General features: G+C 35.9%; 3 long non-coding RNA genes across 4 annotated transcripts in view; 1 reads left to right on the forward strand and 2 right to left on the reverse strand.

The window, feature by feature from the left end:
• LOC146754103 (uncharacterized) overlaps window positions 1–8524 on the reverse strand; it is a 48858-nt gene extending 40334 nt beyond the window's left edge. Inside the window, exon 1 of the long non-coding RNA XR_014939246.1 lies at window positions 497–8524. This is a non-coding gene — a long non-coding RNA (uncharacterized LOC146754103). The remainder of the gene's footprint in view (window positions 1–496) is intronic.
• Window positions 1–14085, forward strand: part of LOC146754102 (uncharacterized) — a 57254-nt gene extending 43169 nt beyond the window's left edge. Inside the window, exons 2-5 of one of the 2 annotated variants that reach the window (XR_014939227.1) lie at window positions 12084–12147; window positions 12521–12585; window positions 13371–13434; window positions 13849–14085. This is a non-coding gene — a long non-coding RNA (uncharacterized LOC146754102). The remainder of the gene's footprint in view (window positions 1–12083; window positions 12148–12520; window positions 12586–13370; window positions 13435–13848) is intronic. The other variant, XR_014939228.1, reaches the window with a different exon arrangement.
• Window positions 11870–13451, reverse strand: LOC146754104 (uncharacterized). Its single transcript, XR_014939245.1, has 3 exons — window positions 13363–13451; window positions 12513–12631; window positions 11870–12193 (listed from the first exon to the last, which is right to left on the reverse strand). It is a non-coding gene; the product is annotated as an uncharacterized LOC146754104 (long non-coding RNA).
• Window positions 14086–25566: the final 11481 nt, after the last annotated feature.

Here is a 25566-nt window from a genome sequence, read left to right on the forward strand (position 1 = left end):
TCCTTTTTTATATACTTCCCTATCCTTACAATTCTACATACATTGACTTTCCTTTATACATTGCTTTCCTTTCCATTATATCTACCTTTCCTTTCTTTTCTATTCCCTTCCTTTCCCTTCCTTTATACTTACCTTTGCTTCCTTTATTTTATACTTCCCTTCTTTTATACTTTCCATTCCCTTATACTTTCCTTTCCATTCCTATTTTTAAACTTACCCATTCCTTTCATTTATACTTTCTTATCCTTTCCAATATACTTACCTTTGCTTTCCTTTCTTTTATACTTTCCCTTCCTTTTCTGTATACTTTCTTTTCCTTTACACTTTCATTTCAATTCCTATTTTTAAACTTAGACTTTCCTTTCATTTATACTTTCCTTTCCTTTCATACTTACCTTTGCTTTCCTATCTTTTATAAATTCCCTTCTTCAATAATTCCCTTCCCTTTGCGTTATACCTACCTTCCCTTTTTGTTCTGTAACATTTTCCTTTAGACCTTCCTTTCCATTCCTTTTTTTTTTTAAATTAACCTTTCCTTTCCTTTTTTATATACTTCCCTATCCATACAATTCTACATACATTGACTTTCCTTTATACATTGCTTTCCTTTCCATTATATCTACCTTTCCTTTCTTTTCTATTCCCTTCCTTTCTCTTCCTTTATACTTACCTTTGCTTCCTTTCTTTTATACTTTCCCTTCCTTTATACTTTCCTTTTCTTTATACTTTCCTTTTCTTTATACTTTCCTTTTCTGTATACTTTCCTTTCCTTTACACTTTCATTTCAATTCCTATTTTTAAACTTAGCCTCTCCTTTCATTTATACTTTCCTTTCCTTTCATACTTACCTTTGCTGTCCTTTCCTTTATAAATTCCCTTCTTTTATAATTCCCTTCCCTTTGCATTATACCTACATTCCCTTTCTGTTCTGTAACATTTTCCCTTAGACCTTCCTTTCCATTCCTTTTTTTTTTTTAAATTAACCTTTTTTTTCCTTTTTTATATACTTCCCTATCCATACAATTCTACATACATTGACTTTCCTTTATACTTTGCTTTCCTTTCCATTACATCTACCTTTCCTTTCTTTTCTATTCCCTTCCTTTCCCTTCCTTTATACTTACCTTTGCTTCCTTTCTTTTATACTTTCCCTTCCTTTATACTTTCCATTCCCTTATACTTTCCTTTCCATTCCTATTTTTAAACTTACCCATTCCTTTCATTTATACTTTCTTATCCTTTCCAATATACTTACCTTTGCTTTCCTTTCATTTATACTTTCCCTTCCTTTATACTTTCTTTTTCTTTATACTTTCCCTTCCTATATATTTTCTTTTCTTTATACTTTCCTTTCCTTTATACTTTCCTTTTCTGTATACTTTCCTTTCCTTTACACTTTCATTTCAATTCCTATTTTTAAACTTAGCCTCTCCTTTCATTTATACTTTCCTTTCCTTTCCTTTCATACTTACCTTTGCTTTCCTTTCTTTTATAAATTCCCTTCTTTTATAATTCCCTTCCCTTTGCATTATACCTACATTCCCTTTCTGTTCTGTAACACTTTCCCTTAGACCTTCCTTTCCATTCCTTTTTTTTTTTTAAATTAACCTTTCCTTTCCTTTTTTATATACTTGCCTATCCTTACAATTCTACATACATTGATTTTCCTTTATACATTGCTTTCCTTTCCATTATATCTACCTTTCCTTTCTTTTCTATTCCCTTCCTTTCCCTTCCTTTATACTTACCTTTGCTTCCTTTCTTTTATACTTTCCCTTCCTTTATACTTTCCATTCCCTTATACTTTCCTTTCCATTCCTATTTTTAAACTTACCCATTCCTTTCATTTATACTTTCTTATCCTTTCCAATATACTTACCTTTGCTTTCCTTTCTTTTATACTTTCCCTTCCTTTATACTTTTCTTTATACTTTCCCTTCTCTTATACTTTCCTTTATACTTTCCTTTTCTGTATACTTTCCTTTCCTTAACAATTTCATTTCAATTCCTATTTTTAAACTTAGACTTTCCTTTCATTTATACTTTCCTTTCCTTTCATACTTACCTTTGCTTTCCTATCTTTTATAAATTCCCTTCTTTAATAATTCCCTTCCCTTTGCATTATACCTACCTTCCCTTTTTGTTCTGTAACATTTTCCTTTAGACCTTCCTTTCCATTCCTTTTTTTTTTTAAATTAACCTTTCCTTTCCTTTATTATATACTTCCCTATCCATACAATTCTACATACATTGACTTTTGTTTATACATTGCTTTCCTTTCCATTATATCTACCTTTCCTTTCTTTTCTATTCCCTTCCTTTCCCTTCCTTTATACTTACCTTTGCTTCCTTTCTTTTATACTTTCCCTTCCTTTATACTTTCCTTTTCTTTATACTTTCCTTTTCTTTATACTTTCCTTTTCTGTATACTTTCCTTTCCTTTACACTTTCATTTCAATTCCTATTTTTAAACTTAGCCTCTCCTTTCATTTATATTTTCCTTTCCTTTCATACTTACCTTTGCTTTCCTTTCCTTTATAAATTCCCTTCTTTTATAATTCCCTTCCCTTTGCATTATACCTACATTCCCTTTCTGTTTTGTAACATTTTCCCTTAGACCTTCCTTTCCATTCCTTTTTTTTTTTTTAAATTAACCTTTCCTTTCCTTTTTTATATACTTGCCTATCCTTACAATTCTACATACATTGACTTTCCTTTATACATTGCTTTCCTTTCCATTATATCTACCTTTCCTTTCTTTTCTATTCCCTTCCTTTCCCTTCCTTTATACTTACCTTTGCTTCCTTTCTTTTATACTTTCCCTTCCTTTATACTTTCCATTCCCTTATACTTTCCTTTCCATTCCTATTTTTAAACTTACCCATTCCTTTCATTTATACTTTCTTATCCTTTCCAATATACTTACCTTTGCTTTCCTTTCATTTATACTTTCCCTTCATTTATACTTTCTTTTTCTTTATACTTTCCCTTCCTTTATACTTTCCTTTTCTTTATACTTTCCTTTCCTTTATACTTTTCTGTATACTTTCCTTTCCTTTACACTTTCATTTCAATTCCTATTTTTAAAGTTAGCCTCTCCTTTCATTTATACTTTCCTTTCCTTTCCTTTCATACTTACCTTTGCTTTCCTTTCTTTTATAAATTCCCTTCTTTTATAATTCCCTTCCCTTTGCATTATACCTACATTCCCTTTCAGTTCTGTAACATTTTCCTTTAGACCTTCCTTTCCATTCCTTTTTTTAAATTAACCTTTCCTTTCCTTTTTTATATACTTCCCTATCCTTACAATTCTACATACATTGACTTTCCTTTATACATTGCTTTCCTTGCCATTATATCTACCTTTCCTTTCTTTTCTATTCCCTTCCTTTCCCTTCCTTTATACTTACCTTTGCTTCCTTTCTTTTATACTTTCCCTTCCTTTATACTTTCCTTTTCTTTATACTTTCCTTTTCTTTATACTTTCCTTTTCTGTATACTTTCCTTTCCTTTACACTTTCATTTCAATTCCTACTTTTAAACTTAGCCTCTCCTTTCATTTATACTTTCCTTTCCTTTCATACTTACCTTTGCTGTCCTTTCCTTTATAAATTCCCTTCTTTTATAATTCCCTTCCCTTTGCATTATACCTACATTCCCTTTCTGTTCTGTAACATTTTCCTTTAGACCTTCCTTTGCATTCCTTTTTTTTTTTAAATTAACCTTTCCTTTCCTTTTTTATATACTTCCCTATCCTTACAATTCTACATACATTGACTTTCCTTTATACTTTGCTTTCCTTTCCATTATATCTACCTTTCCTTTCTTTTCTATTCCCTTCCTTTCCCTTCCTTTATACTTACCTTTGCTTCCTTTCTTTTATACTTTCCCTTCCTTTATACTTTCCTTTTCTTTATACTTTCCTTTCCATTCCTATTTTTAAACTTACCCATTCCTTTCATTTATACTTTCTTATCCTTTCCAATATACTTACCTTTGCTTTCCTTTCTTTTATACTTTCCCTTCCTTTATACTTTCTTTTTCTTTATACTTTCCCTTCCTTTATACTTTCCTTTTCTTTATACTTTCCTTTCCCTTATACTTTCCTTTTCTGTATACTTTCCTTTCCTTTACACTTTGATTTCAATTCCTATTTTTAAACTTAGCCTCTCCTTTCATTTATACTTTCCTTTCCTTTCCTTTCATACTTACCTTTGCTTTCCTTTCTTTTATAAATTCCCTTCTTTTATAATTCCCTTCCCTTTGCATTATACCTACATTCCCTTTCTGTTCTGTAACATTTTCCTTTGGACCTTTCTTTCCATTCCTTTTTTTTTTTTTAAATTAACCTTTCCTTTCCTTTTTTATATACTTCCCTATCCTTACAATTCTACATACATTGACTTTCCTTTATACTTTGCTTTCCTTTCCATTATATCTACCTTTCCTTTCTTTTCTATTCCCTTCCTTTCCCTTCCTTTATACTTACCTTTGCTTCCTTTATTTTATACTTTCCCTTCTTTTATACTTTCCATTCCCTTATACTTTCCTTTCCATTCCTATTTTTAAACTTACCCATTCCTTTCATTTATACTTTCTTATCCTTTCCAATATACTTACCTTTGCTTTCCTTTCTTTTATACTTTCCCTTCCTTTTCTGTATACTTTCTTTTCCTTTACACTTTCATTTCAATTCCTATTTTTAAACTTAGACTTTCCTTTCATTTATACTTTCCTTTCCTTTCATACTTACCTTTGCTTTCCTATCTTTTATAAATTCCTTTCTTTAATAATTCCCTTCCCTTTGCATTATACCTACATTCCCTTTCTGTTCTGTAACATTTTCCTTTAGACCTTCCTTTCCATTCCTTTTTTTAAATTAACCTTTCCTTTCCTTTTTTATATACTTCCCTATCCTTACAATTCTACATACATTGACTTTCCGTTATACATTGCTTTCCTTGCCATTATATCTACCTTTCCTTTCTTTTCTATTCCCTTCCTTTCCCTTCCTTTATACTTACCTTTGCTTCCTTTCTTTTATACTTTCCCTTCCTTTATACTTTCCTTTTCTTTATACTTTCCTTTTCTTTATACTTTCCTTTTCTGTATACTTTCCTTTCCTTTACACTTTCATTTCAATTCCTACTTTTAAACTTAGCCTCTCCTTTCATTTATACTTTCCTTTCCTTTCATACTTACCTTTGCTGTGCTTTCCTTTATAAATTCCCTTCTTTTATAATTCCCTTCCCTTTGCATTATACCTACATTCCCTTTCTGTTCTGTAACATTTTCCTTTAGACCTTCCTTTGCATTCCTTTTTTTTTTTAAATTAACCTTTCCTTTCCTTTTTTATATACTTCCCTATCCTTACAATTCTACATACATTGACTTTCCTTTATACATTGCTTTCCTTTCCATTATATCTACCTTTCCTTTCTTTTCTATTCCCTTCCTTTCCCTTCCTTTATACTTAACTTTGCTTCCTTTCTTTTATACTTTCCCTTCCTTTATACTTTCCATTCCCTTATACTTTCCTTTCCATTCCTATTTTTAAACTTACCCATTCCTTTCATTTATACTTTCTTATCCTTTCCAATATACTTACCTTTGCTTTCCTTTCTTTTATACTTTCCCTTCCTTTATACTTTCCTTTTCTCTATACTTTCCCTTCCTTTATACTTTCCTTTTCTGTACACTTTCCTTTCCTTTACACTTTCATTTCAATTCCTATTTTTAAGCTTAGACTTTCCTTTCATTTATACTTTCCTTTCCTTTCATACTTACCTTTGCTTTCCTATCTTTGATAAATTCCCTTCTTTAATAATTCCCTTCCCTTTGCATTATACCTACCTTCCCTTTTTGTTCTGTAACATTTTCCTTTAGACCTTCCTTTCCATTCCTTTTTTTTTTTAAATTAACCTTTCCTTTCCTTTTTTATATACTTCCCTATCCATACAATTCTACATACATTGACTTTTGTTTATACATTGCTTTCCTTTCCATTATATCTACCTTTCCTTTCTTTTATATTCCCTTCCTTTCCCTTCCTTTATACTTACCTTTGCTTCCTTTCTTTTATACTTTCCCTTCCTTTATACTTTCCTTTTCTTTATACTTTCCTTTTCTTTATACTTTCCTTTTCTGTATACTTTCCTTTCCTTTACACTTTCATTTCAATTCCTATTTTTAAACTTAGCCTCTCCTTTCATTTATACTTTCCTTTCCTTTCATACTTACCTTTGCTTTCCTTTCCTTTATAAATTCCCTTCTTTTATAATTCCCTTCCCTTTGCATTATACCTACATTCCCTTTCTGTTCTGTAACATTTTCCCTTAGACCTTCCTTTCCATTCCTTTTTTTTTTTTTAAATTAACCTTTCCTTTCCTTTTTTATATGCTTCCCTATCCTTACAATTCTACATACATTGAATTTCCTTTATACTTTGCTTTCCTTTCCATTATATCTACCTTTCCTTTCTTTTCTATTCCCTTCCTTTCCCTTCCTTTATACTTACCTTTGCTTCCTTTCTTTTATACTTTCCCTTCCTTTATACTTTCCTTTTCTTTATACTTTCCTTTCCATTCCTATTTTTAAACTTACCCATTCCTTTCATTTATACTTTCTTATCCTTTCCAATATACTTACCTTTGCTTTCCTTTCTTTTATACTTTCCCTTCCTTTATACTTTCTTTTTCTTTATACTTTCCCTTCCTTTATACTTTCCTTTTCTTTATACTTTCCTTTCCTTTATACTTTCCTTTTCTGTATACTTTCCTTTCCTTTACACTTTCATTTCAATTCCTATTTTTAAACTTAGCCTCTCCTTTCATTTATACTTTCCTTTCCTTTCCTTTCATACTTACCTTTGCTTTCCTTTCTTTTATAAATTCCCTTCTTTTATAATTCCCTTCCCTTTGCATTATACCTACATTCCCTTTCTGTTCTGTAACATTTTCCTTTGGACCTTCCTTTCCATTCCTTTTTTTTTTTAAATTAACCTTTCCTTTCCTTTTTTATATACTTCCCTATCCATACAATTCTACATACATTGACTTTCCTTTATACATTGCTTTCCTTTCCATTATATCTACCTTTCCTTTCTTTTCTATTCCCTTCCTTTCCCTTCCTTTATACTTACCTTTGCTTCCTTTCTTTTATACTTTCCCTTCCTTTATACTTTCCCTTCCTTTATACTTTCCTTTTCTTTATACTTTCCTTTTCTGTATACTTTCCTTTCCTTTACACTTTCATTTCAATTCCTATTTTTAAACTTAGCCTCTCCTTTCATTTATACTTTCCTTTCCTTTCATACTTACCTTTGCTTTCCTTTCTTTTATAAATTCCCTTCTTTTATAATTCCCTTCCCTTTGCATTATACCTACATTCCCTTTCTGTTCTGTAACATTTTCCCTTAGACCTTCCTTTCCATTCCTTTTTTTTTTTTAAATTAACCTTTCCTTTCCTTTTCTATATACTTCCCTATACTTACAATTCTACATACATTGATTTTCCTTTATACATTGCTTTCCTTTCCATTATATCTACCTTTCCTTTCTTTTCTATTCCCCTCCTTTCCCTTCCTTTATACTTACCTTTGCTTCCTTTCTTTTATACTTTCCCTTCCTTTATACTTTCCGTTCCCTTATACTTTCCTTTCCATTCCTATTTTTAAACTTACCCATTCCTTTCATTTATACTTTCTTATCCTTTCCAATATACTTACCTTTGCTTTCCTTTCATTTATACTTTCCCTTCCTTTATACTTTCTTTTTCTTTATACTTTCCCTTCCTTTATACTTTCCTTTTCTTTATACTTTCCTTTCCTTTATACTTTCCTTTTCTGTATACTTTCCTTTCCTTTACACTTTCATTTTAATTCCTATATTTAAACTTAGGCTCTCCATTCATTTATACTTTCCTTTCCTTTCCTTTCATACTTACCTTTGCTCTCCTTTCTTTTATAAATTCCCTTCTTTTATAATTCCCTTCCCTTTGCATTATACCTACATTCCCTTTCAGTTCTGTAACATTTTCCTTTAGACCTTCCTTTCCATTCCTTTTTTTTTTTAAATTAACCTTTCCTTTCCTTTCTTATATACTTCCCTATACTTACAATTCTACATACATTGATTTTCCTTTATACATTGCTTTCCTTTCCATTATATCTACCTTTTGTTTCTTTTCTATTCCCTTCCTTTCCCTTCCTTTATACTTAACTTTGCTTCCTTTCTTTTATACTTTCCCTTCCTTTATACTTTCCATTCCCTTATACTTTCCTTTCCATTCCTATTTTTAAACTTACCCATTCCTTTCATTTATACTTTCTTATCCTTTCCAATATACTTACCTTTGCTTTCCTTTCTTTTATACTTTCCCTTCCTTTATACTTTCCTTTCCATTATACTTTCCTTTCTTTTGTACCTTCCTTTCCTTTCCTTTCCTTTCCTTAGAATACCTTTATACTTTCCTTTCATTTATTTTTTTCTTGCCTATATATTTGATTTTTTTTTCTTATTTTCTTCCTTTCCCCCCCTAACCCCCTTTTTTCTGTTCTTATATATTTTTTATTTCATTTTCTTTTCCTTTTCCTTCCCCCCCCCTTTTTTCTTCTTTTCTCTTTACATTTTTCTTCCGCTTTTCTCATTATTTTTTATTTCTTGCTTTTCTTCCCTCTTTACCCCCCCGACACCCACCCATCCACATTTTGTCTTTTGCTTCCTCCTTTTAAAATCTTGATTGTTTTTTTCTTATTTTCTTCCCTTCCCCCCCTCTTTTTTTGTTCCCATATATTTTTTACTTGTTTATGTTTTCCTCTTCCTTTTCTATCCCCCCCCCCCCACCATTTTTCTTTTGCTTTTGGTTCTTCTTAACCTGTTTTTCTTTTGCTTCCCTCTTTTTGTTCTCCTTTCTCTATTTAATTTTCATTTTCTCTTCCCCCTTTCCTTGCCTCTTTTTTCTTGCTCCCTTTTTTCTTCCCCTTTATGTTTCCCTTTCCCTTTCTTTCCCTTTATCTTTTTTTCTCTTTTTTCTTTTATTTTCCTGTCTTTTCTTTCTTTACTTTTTCTTTTTTTCTTCTTCTTTTTCTTCCCTTCTTTCCTTTTGCTTTTGCTTCTTCTTCCCCTTTTTGTTTTATTTTTCTTCCCCATTTTCTTTCCCTTCTCCTTTTTCTATTCTTTTTCTTCCCTATTATCATTCTTCTTCTATTTTCTTCCCTGTTTTCTCCCCTCTTTTTTCTTCCCCTTTTATCTTGACTTTCTCCTGTTTCATGTTTTTTTCCCTATTTCTTTTTTTTAACTTTTTCTTCCCTATCTTTATTTTTCTTCTTTCTTGCTTTTTTCTCTTTTTAATATTCGTTTTCTTTCCATTTTTCTTCCCCTTTTCTCATTCTTTTTTATTTCTTGATTTTCTTCCCTCTTTTCTTTTTACCCTGACCCATTCTTTGTCTTCTTTTTTCTTTTTAAAGTTTGATAATTTTTTTTCTTCTTCTCTTCCCTTCCCCCTTTTTTTTATAGCCCATATATTTACTTCTTTTTTTTTTCCTTTTCCAATCATTCCCCCACCCCCAACCCCTATTTTCTTTAGCTTTTGTTTCTTTTTACCCTGTTTTACTTTCGCTTCCTCCTTTTCTGTTCTCTTTTCTCTTTTTCTTCCCTATTTAATTTTCTTTTTTGCTTCCCCATTTCCTTCCCTCTTTTTTCTTGCTTTTTTTTCTTTCCCTTTATGTTTCTTTTTCTTCTTCTCTATTCTTTACCTTTTTCTTTTTCTTTTTTTTCTTTTCTTTTCTTTTTCCTTTTTTTTCTTTTTTCTTTTTTCTTTTTTCCTTTGTTTTCCTTTTTTTTTTCTTTTCCTTTCTTTTTTTATTCTTTTCTTCTTCTTTTCTTTTTCTTCCCTTCTTTCCTTTTGCTTTTACTTTCTCTTCCCCTTTTTGTTTTTTCTTCCCCATTTTTTCCCTTCTCCTTTTCCTATTCTTTTTCTTCCCTATTATCATTCTTCTTCTATTTCCTTCCCTGTATTCTTCCCTCTTTTTTCTTCCCTCTTTTTTTCTTCCTTTTATCTTTACTTTCCCCCTTCTGTTTCCTGTTTTTTATTTCTCCTATTTCTTTTCCATTACCTTTTTTCCCTATCTTCCCCCTTTTCTATTCCCTTTTCTCTTTTTCTTCACTGTTTAATTTATTTCCTCTTTCTTCCCCCTTTCCTTCCCTGTTTTTTCTTGCTCTTTTTTTTTTCCTTCCCCTTTATGTTTCCTTATCGCTTTCTTTCTCTTTCCCTCTCTCTTTCGTATTCCCTTTCTTCTTCACTTCCCTCTTTTCTTTACTCTTCATTCCTTTCTTTTTCTTCTTCTTCTTTTTCTTCCTTTTCTTTGCCTTCTTTTTCTTCACTTCTTTCATTTTCCTTTTGTTCATTTCTCCTGTTTTTGTTTTTCTTTTCTTCCCCATTTTCTTTTCCTTCTATTTTTTATATTCTTTTTCTTCCCTATTATCATTTTTCTTCTTTTTTTCCCCGTTTTCTTACCTTTACCCCCCCCAATTTTATTTTTGTCTTCCCTCTTCTATTTCCTTTTATCTTTCTCCTATTACTTTTTTTCTCTTCTTCTTTCCTTTCCTTATATTCTCTTCTTTTCTTCCTTCTTTTCTTTTTTCCTTTCTTTTTTCTATCCTCTTTCCATTTTCTCCCCTCCCCTCTCCTCATTTCTTTTTTTTTTCCCTCTCTTCCCCTTTCTTTCCCTTTTCCTTTCTATTTCCCTTTCCCTTTATTTCCCTTTCCCTTCCCTTTCTCTTTTCTTCTTTTCATTTCTTCTTTTAATTTTTTTTCTTCTTCGACTTCCCTTCTTTCCTTTTGCTTTTGTTTTTTCTTCCCCTATTTTTTTCTTCCTCATTTTCTTTCCCTTCTCCTCTCACTATTCTTTTTCTTCCCAACTATCATTCTTCTTCTATTTTCCTCCCTCTTTTCTTCCCCCTTTATTCTTCCCCTTTTATCTTTGCTTTCCCACTTCTCTTTCCCTTCCCTCCCCTTTCTTTCCCTTTACCCCCTTCTATCCCTTTCCCTTTCTTTTTTCTTATTTTCTTTTCTTTTTTTTTATTCTTTTCTTTTCCTACCCTATTTTTCTTCTCTATTTTTTCTTCTTTTTTCTTTTTCTTTTTCTCTTCTTTTTTCTTTTTCTATTTTCTTTTGGCTTTGCTATTACCTTATCCTTTTTGTTTTTCTATATCTTCATTTTTTCCCTTTATTCTATTCTTCTTTCTCTTTTCTATCCCTATTATTTTTTTCCTTTTTCATTAACTTTTTTCTTTATCTTTATCTTTTTTTCTTTTTTTTTCTTTCTTTTCTGTTGCTCTTTCTTCTCGTTTCTTTTTCTTTTATTTTTTTCTGCTGCTTTTTCTTCTTGTTTCATTGTTTTTCCTTTTCTTTTGCTTTTTAAATCTCTCTATTTTTCCTTTCCTTTTTTTCTTTCTCTTTTTCTTCCCTCGTTTCTTTTTTATCCCAATTTTCTTCACCTTTTTCTTTAATCTTCTTCCCCTTCTTCATTTCCTTTACTTCCCTTTTTTTTTTACTTTTAAAGCACAATTACTTCATGAAATGATACTTCTCGATGTACAAACAGATATAAAAATATCATCTGATACCTCTTTGCGCTGTTCTCACAATCATAGAGTAGCCATCAGTAGCTTTGGTTTTGGTAAAAAAAAAAAAAAAAAGAAAAAAAAAATCTGCAGGACTGTCGTACAAATACTAGTGATGGGGCATGGAGGGGAGATATTCTGGCCATCAGTGACCTTTCCCTTCCGTTTCCCCCCCTTATTTTCTTTTGCTTTTGGTTCTTCTTACCCTATTTGTTTCTCTCTTCCTTCCCCCTTTTCTGTTCTCCTTTCTCTTTTTCTTCCCTATTTTCTCTTCCCCCTTTCCTTCCCCCTTTTTTCTTGCTCTTTTTTTTAACTTCCCCTTTATGTTTCCCTTTCCCTTTCCTTTTATTTCCCTTTCCCTTTATTTCCCTTCCCTTTTTCTTTTCTCTTTTCTATTCTTTTCTTTGGGGAAGCTGTATTTATGTTGTATTTACTTTGGTATTTATCTTACCTTTTTAGAGGAGTTGTGCCTGCTTCTGCTTCTTCAAAAAGGAACAGGGAGCTCTACAGTAGAAGCCTGAAGGTGAGGTGGGCTGGCCTCTCTGCCTGCCTGTGCTCCTTCCTTCCCCCTGGAAAGTTTATCACATGAGATTTTGATAGGCTTCTTCTTACCCTATTTGTTTTACTATTCCTCCCCCCTTTTGTGTTCTCCTTTTTCTTTTTCTTCCCTATTTAATTTTCATTTTCTCTTTACTTCCCCCTTTCCTTCCCTCTTTTTTCTTGCTCTTTCTTTTTCTTCCCCTTTATGTTTCCCTTTCTCTTGATTTCTCTTTCTCTTCCTCTTTCCCTTCCCCTTCCCTTTTCTTTTCCCCTTCTGTTTCTTCCCTTACTTCCCTTCTTTTTTGGGAAGCTGTATTTATCTTGTATTTACTTTTGTATTTATCTTACCTTTTTAGAGGTGTTGTGCCTGCTTCTGCTGGCTTCAAAAAGGAACAAGGAGCTCTACAGTAGAAGCCTGAAGGTGAGGTGGGCTGGCCTCTCTGCCTGCCTGTGCTCCTTCCTTCCCCCTGAAAACATCACCACATGAGATTTTGATAGGATTCTTTTTACTCTATTTGTTTTTCTTTTCCTTCCATCTTTTCTGTTCTCCTTTCTCTTTTTCTTCCCTATTTAATTTTCATTTTCTCTTTGCTTCCCAATTTCCTTCCCTCTTTTTTCTTGCTTTTTTTTCCTTCCCTTTTATGTTTCTCTTTTTCTTTTCCATTTCCCTTTCCTTTTTTTAAAAAAAAGCACAATAAATTCATGAAATGACACTTCTCGACGTACAAACATAAAAATATCATCTGATACCTCTTTGCGCTGTTCTCACAATCATAGAGTAGCCATCAGTAGCTTTGATTTTGGTAATAAATAAATAAATAAATAAATAAATAATCTGCAGGACTGTGGTACAAATAATAGTGATGAGGGATGGAGGGGAGATATCCTGGCCACCTCTCCCTTCCATTTCCCCACCTTATTTTCTTTTGCTTTTGGTTCTTCTTAACCTATTTGTTTTCCTTTTCCTTCCCCCTTTTCTGTTCTCCTTTCTCTTTTTCTTCCCTATTTAAGTTTCTTTTTGTCTTTACTTCCCCCTTTCCTTCCCTCTTTTTTCTTGCTCTTTTTTTTTACTTCCAATTTATTTTTCCCTTTCCCTTTATTTCCCTTTCTCTATCCCTTCCCTTTTTCTTTTCTCTTTTCTATTCTTTCCTTTGGGGAAGCTGTATTTATCTTGTATTTACTTTGGTATTTATCTTACCTTTTTAGAGGAGTTGTGCCTGCTTCTGCTTCTTCAAAAAGGAACAGGGAGCTCTACAGTAGAAGCCTGAAGGTGAGGTGGGCTGACCTCTCTGTCTGCCTGTGCTCTTTCCTTCCCCCTGGAAAGTTCACCACATGAGACTTTGATAGGCTTCTTCTTACCCTATTTGTTTTACTTTTCCTCCCCCCTTTCGTGTTCTCCTTTCTCTTTTTCTTCCCTATTTAATTTTCATTTTCTCTTTACTTCCCCCTTTTCTTCCCTCTTTCTTCTTGCTCTTTCTTTTTCATCCCCTTTATGTTTCCGTTTCCCTTCCTCTTTCCCTTTCCCTTCCACTTCCCCTTTCTCTTTCCCTTTCCCTTCCCCTTTCCCTTTTCCTTCCCTTTTCTCTTTCCTTTCCCTTTTTGTTTCCCCTTCCCTTCCCTTCTTTTCCTTCCAAGAAGCTGTATTTATCTTGTATTTACTTATGTATTTATCTTACCTTTTTAGAGATGTTGTGCCTGCTTCTGCTGGCTTCAAAAAGGAACAGGGAGCTCTACAGTAGAAGCCTGAAGTTGAGGTGGGGTGGGCTGTCTGCCTGTACTCCTTCCTTCCTGCTGGAAAGTTCACCACATGAGGTTTTGATAGGCTTCCATAATGTATGGGTATGGAAAGCTGCAACTAACTCTGCAGATGACTGGTATATACTTAACATTTGAAATCTCAATAAAATTTTCTGCTTGTTGAGTTATTGTCTGGCATTCACTTATTTCCTGATTTGGCCATCACTTCTGGCTGCTCTTTTGACAGATTTTCACTATTTCTGCAGTCACATTGGTCTGGCAACAGGGGAATCAGCTGTGGCTGTGGGTGTGGTGAGAGCAGCACAACCACCCCATCCTTCTCTGAGTCCTCACTTCCTCTGCAGCATTGCTTCACAGACCCTTGCACACCCTAAAAGCAGCGGCCAGCAACCAGCCACAGTGACCTGGGTTTAATTTGTCTGCAGTTGAATACAATTAGTCCCCAGACAAACTTGGGTCGCCTTTTTGTTTCACCAAAAAAACCACTGATGCTGAAGATCTGGCATATGCTCCAGCCTTACAGCTCAAGTCCTGTCACCCGCCCCCCCCCCCCCATCTCACCCTCCCCCCGTCCCATCTCCCCCCCCCCCCCCGGCAATGTGTGAGTTCAGCTGAAAGTGAACTGTATATACAAGACATTTGAGAGCTCCTTGTGAAATGGGCTTGTATTTTAAACTTCCAAGCGTCTGGAACCTCAACTGGCTTTGAATGCATCCCTGAGCCGAGCCCAATCTGGACACATACCTGAGGGTGGAGAGCAGAGACGATCCGCTTTTGGGAGCCGGGCTGAAAACGGCTGCGCCATAACCCGCATAGTACATCAGGATCACTCCGTCGGGCAAGCGGCTCCATCTAGCGGCCGTGGCCCGTTTCATGCCGGACGCTCAGTGATGTCACCAACGAATGAGCTGACGTTACAGCACGGGGCGACCCTTCCCCGATCCCGGGCAGCCCCAGGATCTTTCTGGGAGCGATATGAGCAGAGCAGGGGTGGGGTGCATTGTAACCCCTCTTCTCAGCGTCACCCGCAGGTTCACCAGCAACTCACTGCAGCGCCCCCTGAGAACCACTGAAAGGGCTTGGTGCTGTGAGCACCTGGAGGAGCTCTTTGTGATAGGGAGTGGCTGAATGTTGCTTCCGGCTTTGGTGCTGGATAGATTTGCTGTGTACTGATATCAAATGCATTACAGTAGTTTGAGGCACCGGGAGATGACTGCCAGGCCCTCTGTCAAAGGAAAAACAAGTCTTTTGGCAGTGTGAAAAATAAACTGGGCTGTTCTCCAGTAGCAACCCAGAAAGATTATTGGATTTTGCACTTTGTTAGTAATTTGTAAGCAAATACTCAAACTATCAAATAGAAAACAATATTTCCTTATTTTATTTTATTTTATTTTATTTTATTTTATTTTATTTTATTTTATTTTATTTTATTTTATTTTATCTTATTTTATTTTATTTTAGAATGTGAGCTGAATAACATCTTCATCCTCACCTCCAGATTGCAGTATGGGAGCCAGTTGAGATGTCTCCTTCATGCTTTTGGTCTGGCAATCAGCTACTTTGCTGGATCAAACAGCCTGGAGACCCAATAGTGGCTGTCATCAGATGGTGAAGACATCACAGGCCATTGTCAGATGGCAATGTGACATTGACAGCAGATGAGTTCCTGCTCCCACTCAGCCCCATCTGCACATTGGTCAGATGCACAGCTTCTGAATGTGCAGCTGCTCAAGGGATATTCTCTCCTTCCCACAGCCACACACACCAGAGATAACTCACATCAAGGACTGGATGTGAGCCCTTGGCAGGGCCCTCCATGACAGGAATCCAAACTGTTTTGAGATCTTTCAGCACATTAACCACTTCACAGCCATCTTTTCTGTGGATGTTATCATAAAAGCTGAGGAGATCTTATCTTTCACTGTTAAGTGCTGGCTCATGAGAAAAGGCTGCTCTGATGTCTCCTCATGCTTAACAACATAATGGTATATTTGAATGAACACATCTTCACTAGCAGACAAGGGTGTGGGTCTAGAGCATAAGCAGAGAATAAATTTTCCCCACCATTTGTGCTGGGAGTGAATTATCCTGTAACATTCTCAGGGAACAGGAAGAAGGAGGAAACTGTAACGAGGCAGTGCCACTTCCATGCTCAGGAGAGGATATGTGAGCATCTTCCTGCACTCAGCTTGAAGTTCCCACACACAAAAGGACCTAGACCCTTGTTTTTCAGTCTTCTGCTGACATATATCATGTAGCACTTCATATGCCTTTATTTTTACTTAGCCTTACTGACATGCCTATATAAACCAGTGTAACCTGTAAGACTGGCATTGTCAAAGTGATTGTTCAGGAAGCTATTTTCACAGTTTAAGGCCAAGAAGATGCTACCGCTTTTCAAGTGCTACATGGAATTTGTTGCTTGTAAAGGTCAGCTTTCATGGTTCATGCTGTAACACTACCCTAATCCTCATCAGGATCAACAACATGGATGATGACAATGATCCTTTTTCTCCACCAGAGTCCTCTGTTTCACTGGCAAAAATACTGGAGGCAGGAAAAAGGCTGTGGGTTGGATCCTTGGGTACTTTTTCCACTGATGAAATGAAGGCAAGAAAATGACAGATCCAACTGTGCAGCCTTGGGTGTATGAATCAGTATTATCTGCTGGCTGGAGCTCCTGGTAGGTTTTGCACTAAGAAATGGTTTTGGTGTCACATCTGACATGAGACTCAGACTATCATGGGGTGTTTTGGGCTCATCTTATACACTATCTCAAGCTCTTTGGGAACAAGCAGCCTATTTTTCATTATGCAATATCGTCTTTATTCATCTACATGTTAATTGCTGGTTTCTAGGCTTTCTAGATCTGTGACCTAAGAATCACAAATCACGACAGGGGCAGAGGCAATTAGTTGTCCTCGGGCTGCTCTCTAAGACTCGAGTGTGTAAATTGCTCTTTCATTCGCACGTGAATTATTCTTAATATCCCTTCTCTGGTAATAAATACGTGGCTGTGAAGGCATGAAGATGTGTGTGTGTGTGTGAGGGGGGTGGGAGTGGTGGGGGATTAAGAGGGAAAGGTAGCATGACCCTCCCGTTCTCTTTTCTTTTTCAAGTAAAAGCTACCCCTAGGTCTTAACATTCTCTCAAAAAGATAATGCTACCGGTTTGTTTGCTTTCTGCAATCCCCTTGGATGCTAAGGCAAGACTAACACCGAGAGCATAAAGAAGTTCATATGCACGTTGCCTCATATTGTATACGTGCTTCTCTATTAGATCTGTACAGAGAGCATAACCAGATGAAAAACGGGTAAGCAGCACAGGTCAGGCAATTCAAAGAGAAAGATGGGGTCTTCAGAAGGGCACCTCAGCTTTATTCCCACTCTCATCTTCTGCAACCTGAGCCAGCAACACCCGCGGCTCCACAGGACGGCCATCGCTCCTGCCTCGGGCAGAGAACAGCCCTTTGCCATGCTGACTGTCTGCTCTGCTCTGCCAGGAGCTGATGGTTTACTTACAGCAGAGGAATGTATCTCCCGTTCTGGACAGCATGGTGACCTCCTGCTCAGCTTACTCAGACTCCTTTCTCAGAGTGACAAAGTGGGTAAATTGCACCAGAAATGCCCTGTCCATTCCCAGGGTGAGAGAGTGAGGCAGACCTATAGGAGGCCAGTGGCCAGGATTTTCCATTTACATGCCCTTAGTTCCCTCTCAGTCTGGTAGGGGTGACTGTGAGCACAATTTGGAAGCCTTTGCTTGCTTCATGCCATATCTACTTGGGCTCATCACTGTGGGCTTGGGAAACCAGACAAGTGCTTCCATTGGTTTCTGCAGACCATCTTTCACATTTGTGCATTCGGAAGCTCTGCTGTGTGAACACAGCCTCTGTCTGCATCAGCTTGCAGTGTCCCCTTCCCCAGCTGCTGATGTTTGTCAGGTCAGCACTGCACTTGCATGAGGGAGGTCAGCAGAACAACATCCTTAGGTAAATGACTGCAAAGGATTTCAAGCAAATACATTGCCCCCTTTTGTGATTGGAGCCCTGGGGTATCTCCCTTTTTGTGTGTACCTCTGGTAAAAACGTGGTCCGTGGACTTTTGCTCTGCCCTTCTTAGCTTCACACACGACAGGCAAGGTACCTGAAACAAGTGCTGAGGGAGGTTGCTAAGCATCCAGCCTTAGAAATATTTAAAGCTCAGCTGAGCAGGGACTAAAACAAATTGCTCTAGATTTTAGGCTAGTTCTGCTTTGAGCAGGAGGTTGAACCAGATGCCTTCAAGGGGTCCTTTCCAAAAAAAGATTATTTTTTTTCTAAATGTTGTGTTCTAATCAATGAAGGCATCAGGTTTGATCAGGTTTGGAAGAGAAACCTGTTTTTCTTGCTGGGGAATGAACTGGTTTCTGCAGAACAAGAACTAGGATATATTGATTTATATGAACAGCTCTGAGCCAGCAGATGTGGTGCAGTGGTTCTACCAGTGCTGCTGCACTTACAGAGGAAATGTTGGTCTTCCAGGGTATTCTCTCTGAATATTTACATCTTACAACCAGTGCAATAGGAATCCCAGAATGAAAATGCTCAAGTTCCTCTGAGAGAACTTGCACACTGGGTTGGCTCATTGCTGTCTTGTAACTAGTGAAGAAGGACGGAAGGATTAATATAGCACATCTGATGCAGGAGAAAAAAGGATGCTTTTCTTATACGTGGAAGAATGAGACAGATGACTGAAAAGAAGCACAAAATGCCTAGGTCATGTCTCATGACTCTTGCAGTTTTGTTCTCACGTGACATTGTAAAGAGAATTTAATTTTATCAGAAAAATGCTTTTTTTTTTCTTTATTCTTTCTTTCCTTCCCTAGGAGCCTGCTCTGTTCCCTATAGGGAGAGTCTGTCCTCTGGTGTCCATAGAGGCATTTGGACTCAGCATTTGTTGACTTCTCTGCCTTCCTTTGCAGACATCAGTGAGGAGAGGCTGGGTGATGCCAGCGGAACAGACAATGCTGAGACCTACAGTGATGAAGACACAGACCAAAGGAATTCCCCAGACATGGCTAAAGCCAGAACCTGCTTCACCCCTGAAAGCCCAGAAATGAGGTAGGTTACGCAGTTCAGAAAACTGGTGGGAGCACGGAGAGCCGTCCAGAGAGCCCCAAGTACCATGCAGAGCAGAATCACCTACTGATAGAAGGTCCTTCTGGGACAGTTTCTTTACCTTTCAGCTTGAAAGCCAACAGACCTCCACTGGAAGTGCTGAAAAAGATTTTCCCTAACCAGAAGCCGACGGTGCTGGAGTTGATCCTGAAAGGATGTGGTGGTGACCTGGTGGTACCAAATCCTAATGTCCTGACAGCCTGCAAAAACATACATCCTTGAGACATCTGTTTGACCTATAGGAAGGGTAAAAACCATGTCCAAAAGTTAGAAGAGCATTCTGTCTTTAAAGAAGCTGCCTTTTTCTAGACTTGTTATGTAGGCTGAAGAAGTCATCCCAATTAGCAAGAAAAATGTATCTTGCTGAACTGGCTACAGCTACTGGTTAATAAATGCAGTTCTCCCCTTACTCAACAGGAAAGGTACACTGAGGGAAGCAGTGTGTAGTTTAGAGATGTTCAGAGGTTTCTGCTGGGGAACTTGCCTGTCACTCAGTGTTACAGTACCTGAACAATGCCAAGTCTTAGCTGCTCCATCCAACGAGGCTAGGATTTGCCAGCATCCCTGCTTTTGGGAGGAAGAACAGAAAAGACAGGTTAGACATCCAAAGATATTTGAGGAATCCATGTGTCTGTAAGATACTAATTTGTATCACATCCTTTCCCTCACTCTGGAACTGACTTGTTTAGGATTTAGAATCTTCTCCGTGATTACAGATATAGTTTACTTTGTAGGTCAGCCTTATTTCTGAGATTGAGGATTATTAAGATTCAAAATACTCATATTTTCTATGGCACTCACAGTTCTCAGTAGTGACAATGATCTATTTAAATTATTTTTCATGAAATATTTGTGCAATTTTACTATATATGTTGTCTTACTTAAGTGGATCAAATTCCTTGGAAGGAATGCAGATAACTCACAAAACTTTATTTCTTTCCTGAAGAGTTTATAATTTCTTTTCCACACAAACTTGGATGTCCTCAAAGCTGTTTTACAGTGTTGCGTATTGAACCAGGGAAATTGCATCCAAAAGATACACATGACCTTGAGATCACAACAACATTGATAATCTCTTAATACAGGGTGTTAGAATGCCATATATTTTCAGCCCACCCAGGCACAAAATATATCCAGAGCATGTGATGGATTTAAAGGAAAAGTAGCTTCTATTCTCTCTTTGGGTGTGCACCCCCTGGTTAAGTCAGCTATTGGCATGGTCTGAAGCTGTCCTCAAATGCCGTAGAAACAGTCTTCATAGGATTCAGAATAAATTTATCAATAGTTTAATTTTACCAACAAATTTAGGTTTTTAGAAATGAATTCAGTTATTTTTAAATTAATGTATACTTCTTTTTTTTTTTAACCCCAGTGCTTAAAAATTGTATTGTGTTCTCTATGTTCTCCAGAATTCTTTTGCTGAGAAGCAGAGTAATCATTTATTTTTAACCACTCTCCATAGCATTTTTGTATTAAAGATCTTTGCTTCTTTTCTATTATTTATAGAGATCTAATATTATTGCACTTGCTTGTACTTCTCTCGCACATTGACATTTTAGGTGTCAGAACATGTATCTCATTGATTTCAAAAGGACTGCATGGGAGCAGACATCTTTCTTGCTCTGATAAATAGATTTTTCCTCTAAATGACAGAATAAAATAATTCAGTACATAGAACAGTGCACCTAAATTCAGGAACAGATGCATAACTTATGTGTAAAGAAGCTGAACAAGATTTCCTTACCTTCTGTTCTTTTAACATGATACATCCTTGGGGTAGTGTAACAAGAACATAGTGAAGTACTGGTTTCTAAATTAGGTAGGTAGATAAGTAAATTTTACTGGATTTCATGCCTTGCTTGACAGTTGTGACAGAAGGTAACTTCTGAGTTACAACATCTTATTCATGACATGTCACAAAATATTAACACCCTTGAGTATGATTAAGTAAGTGACACATCATAATAACTTATCATATATCTCAAAGTAAGTCAGAAGAGAGTACTGGCCTCACTTGATGATCAGCTTCTACTACGTGTAGAAAAAATATATATTTTACTTGCAACCTAAGACCTTACATCCCATTAAGATATCCAGTGAAAAGGTTCTCTAGTAATACTTAGAATAAAATTGAAATTATCCTAACAAATGAAAGCAGTAAGTATGTAGCCATCAGCATAAATCATTTTTCTGCAGTATACATTGGTTTGAAATGCAATGAATGCATTTGCATACAGTCTGTTTAACATGGGGATGCAATAGAACAACGAAAAGTCCAAAAATCTGAATTTTTATTGGCTGGTGGTGGTTGCCATATCATGACAAATAGTTGTCAAGCTGGTCTGAATTTGTACAGATATTTTGTCTATAATTTAAAGTAGAAACAGTAACTGGTAGGAAAAAATATGTATATATAAATATATATATATGTATACATATATATACATCATTCATGATATTCTGTAGGTTTATTAAGATGTGTTTAGTGAAGAAAAGTCCCTGTCAACAAACTTTCTTTTCTTCCTGAAGTATTAAAATTCTGAAAATGTTCAAGTTCTTTAGTTATAAAAATAATACTAGCTTTATTTAATTATATATATATATATATGAAATATATATATTTCATTACCAAAATCCATCTATTTCAGTTCCCAACCTTTCAAAATACTACAGGTCTATGGATTTTTTCACAACATAATACAGACAACAATTCTTAAGAAGATTCTTGATGAAAATTATAATAAAATATCTATTTTTCAAAATCACGCATACAGAAATGCAGCCTTTCTGCAAAAGCTTTTATCTCTATTTATTTTAATTCTTCAAAGGAATGTATCAAACAGTCTTAAGAGTGTGTTTTTTACCATTTACATTAGCTATTTTTCAATTCCACATTTCATTATTCTATGAAGCTTGTATCAGGTGTACTGAGATTCTTTCCCTTTGTATTATGGAGTGTCTTGATCACAGTTCATCTAAGGTAGAGGATCACTTAGCTGTTCTTCACAGAACTGCAGCTGCGATCCACAGCTCCCAGGAGACCATCTGTGACACAAGGTAAGTGACTCCCAGGAGGATGTCACACGGTTTTCTATCAATTAGTATGTTCAGATGCTAGAAATATCTGTTAGATTGTGAAGAGTGGGAAAAAATAAAAATAAATAAAAATATATATAGCAAAAGAGGACTATGAAGCTATAATGGAGAACCACGAACACAGAAGAGACTGTACTGCTGCCTCTGAGTGTCCCTGAGGCCACCCAGGCATATTTCTGTAAGTTTAACGTGGTTCAGAATTCATTTATTTAGACAAAATGCAGTGTACTATTATCTCTCCAAGACAAACAAACCTCCCAATATTTAAAAAATATATAGTCTGTGTTTTACAGTTTAATAGCATGACACATGCTATTATGAGCATCTGATGACTGTTCACTGCTGGGTAGTGGCATGCACGGGATGCATAGACGGGGGCAGAGATAACTACATATATCCATACCCCTCCAGGAAGAATTTCTATCATACCAATTTAGGGAAGAACCAGAAATTTCATGCTCCACTGTTTGAAATGTTCTTAGTGCCAATCTAAAGTGGGTAAGAGCAAAATCCATTAAGACAGGGAGTGTGACACCCAAATTCAGGCAATAAAATAATACACTTTTTAAAGTCTGTGTTTGTACTTTCAGAGTGTCTTACATTATCTCATTTAGCTTCACACAAAAAAGAAAAAGTCCATCAGAGAAGTATCAAATGACACTTATTATTCAGAAATAAAACAATCTTGGCTGATTTTAGGAAGAAGCTGTATCTCAATTGCTGCTGTGGTATGTGGGTACCATTCTGGACTTCGTTCATTCCAGTTATCTATAAGGTAGCAAAATACAGTGAAGTTTTAGATAAATATAAACCCAGAATTGAAAGAGTAAGTGAAACTACCATGGCTGTACAGAATGTATGTGGCTAGGCAGGAGCTTAGATGAGGACCTAACCATTACAGTACTGCTAATCTAACTATCTCTTGTTTCCTGAGTCAGCAGACAGACAGGTATAAATGAATTAAAGCTAGAGACATAACATATTAATAGGAATCTGTATGGACTCAAGCTGTGGAAATCAACTACTTAAACTGTTGAAAGCAGATGTGTAGTATAGGTAAAATCAAGAAAGACAGGGACAAGAAGAATACTTGGCAGATGTATCACTTCTCTGCCCCACCTCATTCTTCCTTTGCTTTCTTGCTCTTTTGCTCTTTTCTCAACCAGCAGCAGTTTTTTCCACAGCAAATGCCCACCTGATATACATAAATGATTCAGAGATAGACAATTTTGACAGCTACTCAGTGAAATTTTTGGTGGAAGGGAGGAAAGAAAGGGGTTACCTGTGCTCCATGCAGATGTAGGACATTCTGCTCTTGTTTCATTTTGCTTCCAAATGCGTACTACTAGGTCCACCCTGGAACCATCAAAGTCACTTGTATGATGATACCTTTTGGCTTTAGATATAATGACCAGTATTAATAATATTCATTCAAGGGGACGAGAAGTGTCTTTCAAGATCTGATGATCTGTTCCTTCTGCCTGCATCATGACTGCTTTCAATTCTGCTGAGGAAATACTTTGCTTTTTCTTAGTCCAAATCTCTCTTTTCTTCTCTTTTCTTCTTTTTCTTCCCTTTCTTTTTCCATTTAAGTTCTCAATTTTTCTTTTTTATCTTTTACCTCTTTGTTCTACTTCTCTGTGGACCCTTCTGCCAAGATCAGATTTCTTTTGTTTTTGCCAGTTTCATTTTCACTTTCTAAAACTCATTATTTCTTATGATGACCAGCATTCATCCTTCTAATAATTCAGATATAAAGAAAGGCAGTATGTAAAGAGAATAGCTAATAACTTCTCCTCTTAATGTTTCAGTCTGCAATAGGAACTGACATCCTCAGGAGGACATGGTAAAAAGTTTTGGAGAAAGTTGTGAGGGATCTGCCATTGAAATTAACAGGAGAGATTCTAGTCACAAAGAAAGAAAAGCAAATTCTTCTCTAGGCTGGTGACAGCCCCTTAACTCATTTGCGTTTTCTTCTTAGAGGTGCAACAGGAAAAAATATTAAAAAAAAAAAATTAAAAAATGCCTACAGATGGGAAAAGGGGATGCAAGGATTGATATTTGAATATCATGAAAACGGACCAGATCCTCAGCTGGCATAAATCAACAGCCCCACAGGAATCAATGCAGCAATGCCAATTTACACCAGATGAAGACCCTGCCCAATAAATCTATCATTCTCTGGTTAAAGGGGCGAGTGGGGAGAGGGAATGTGCTATGAATTAGTGTCTGGGTAAATAGGCAATGAAATAGAAGCACAGCACCTTCTCATTTCAGAGTTGCAGCTATAGCAAATGGTTCCTTTGCAGAGCATGCACATCCCTGTGGACCCTCTGCATCCTTTCACTCCTGCCCCCATGAAGGATGTGGTGGCAGATGTAGCACCACAAACATTTGCCTGAAGGTCTGAAGGAAATTGAGACATTGATTCCATGCTACACAGAGGGGGCTATTAAGAAGCTGTTTAAATGCAAAAGAAGGCAACCATCTAGTATAGGCTCTACCAATACAAACAGTTATTTTCCCAGTGACAAAACTAAGTGAGCAATTTCTCACTTAATATTTATATAATATATAATCTGATATATATATATATATAAACAGAGGAAGAACAAAAAGTGGCAAAAAAAAGGCACAAAATGCCAAAATTATATTTGGACTCAAAAATGAAAGTTTCTGTTTCTCTTTGCGTCTGAGAAAACTCACTTGGAGATGTAAATAGGTAATGTTTCCATTCATCTTACTGATAAAATTTGAAAACAAAAACAAAACCAAAACCTAAAAACCAAAAACCAAACAGCAGCAGACTATCTAAGCAGAGAAACTGTTGCAAAGTCTGATGTTTTTTTTTCACTTCTGAATGCAGATTTCTGCTGGTTTCCTCTACCTTTTTTTTTTTTTTTTTTTCCCCTCTTTGCCATGTTTTCAAGCCTTTTCTGGCCCTTGTCTATCACTTCTACTGCATCTGCTCCTTCACTCTTCCCTCCCCTTCTCTGCACAGCTGTAGACAAAGCAACACTCCCTTTTTCCACTCCACTTCTGTATTCTGATTCAGAGCACTGTTTTCCACCCACATACTCCAGATTTATTTTACATGTGACCTGTATTTGGGGCGATGGTTCTCATTGTTTCAACCACTTCTAAACAAAGGGTCATTTAATTGTTCCCTCATATAGCTCCAAGAGGAGGTGTCTGCTAGGCACACTCACTTCCCTGAGATTTTCCCAATCATAACAGAGGCACTTTATTATATTGTTCAAAATTAAAATACTGAGAACAACAGGCTAAATAGATTTGGGCAGATGAAACTCCATGGAGAGGATGAAATATCAAGCATTAAGAAAGGAGAAAGTAAGTGAAAGAAAGTGACTGCTGAACAGAAACAAAGGGGAG

The sequence above is a fragment of the Coturnix japonica genome, chromosome Z (assembly GCF_054131305.1).
Source record: "Coturnix japonica strain WE chromosome Z, WE-NBRP24, whole genome shotgun sequence".
NCBI classification, from domain to species: domain Eukaryota; kingdom Metazoa; phylum Chordata; class Aves; order Galliformes; family Phasianidae; genus Coturnix; species Coturnix japonica.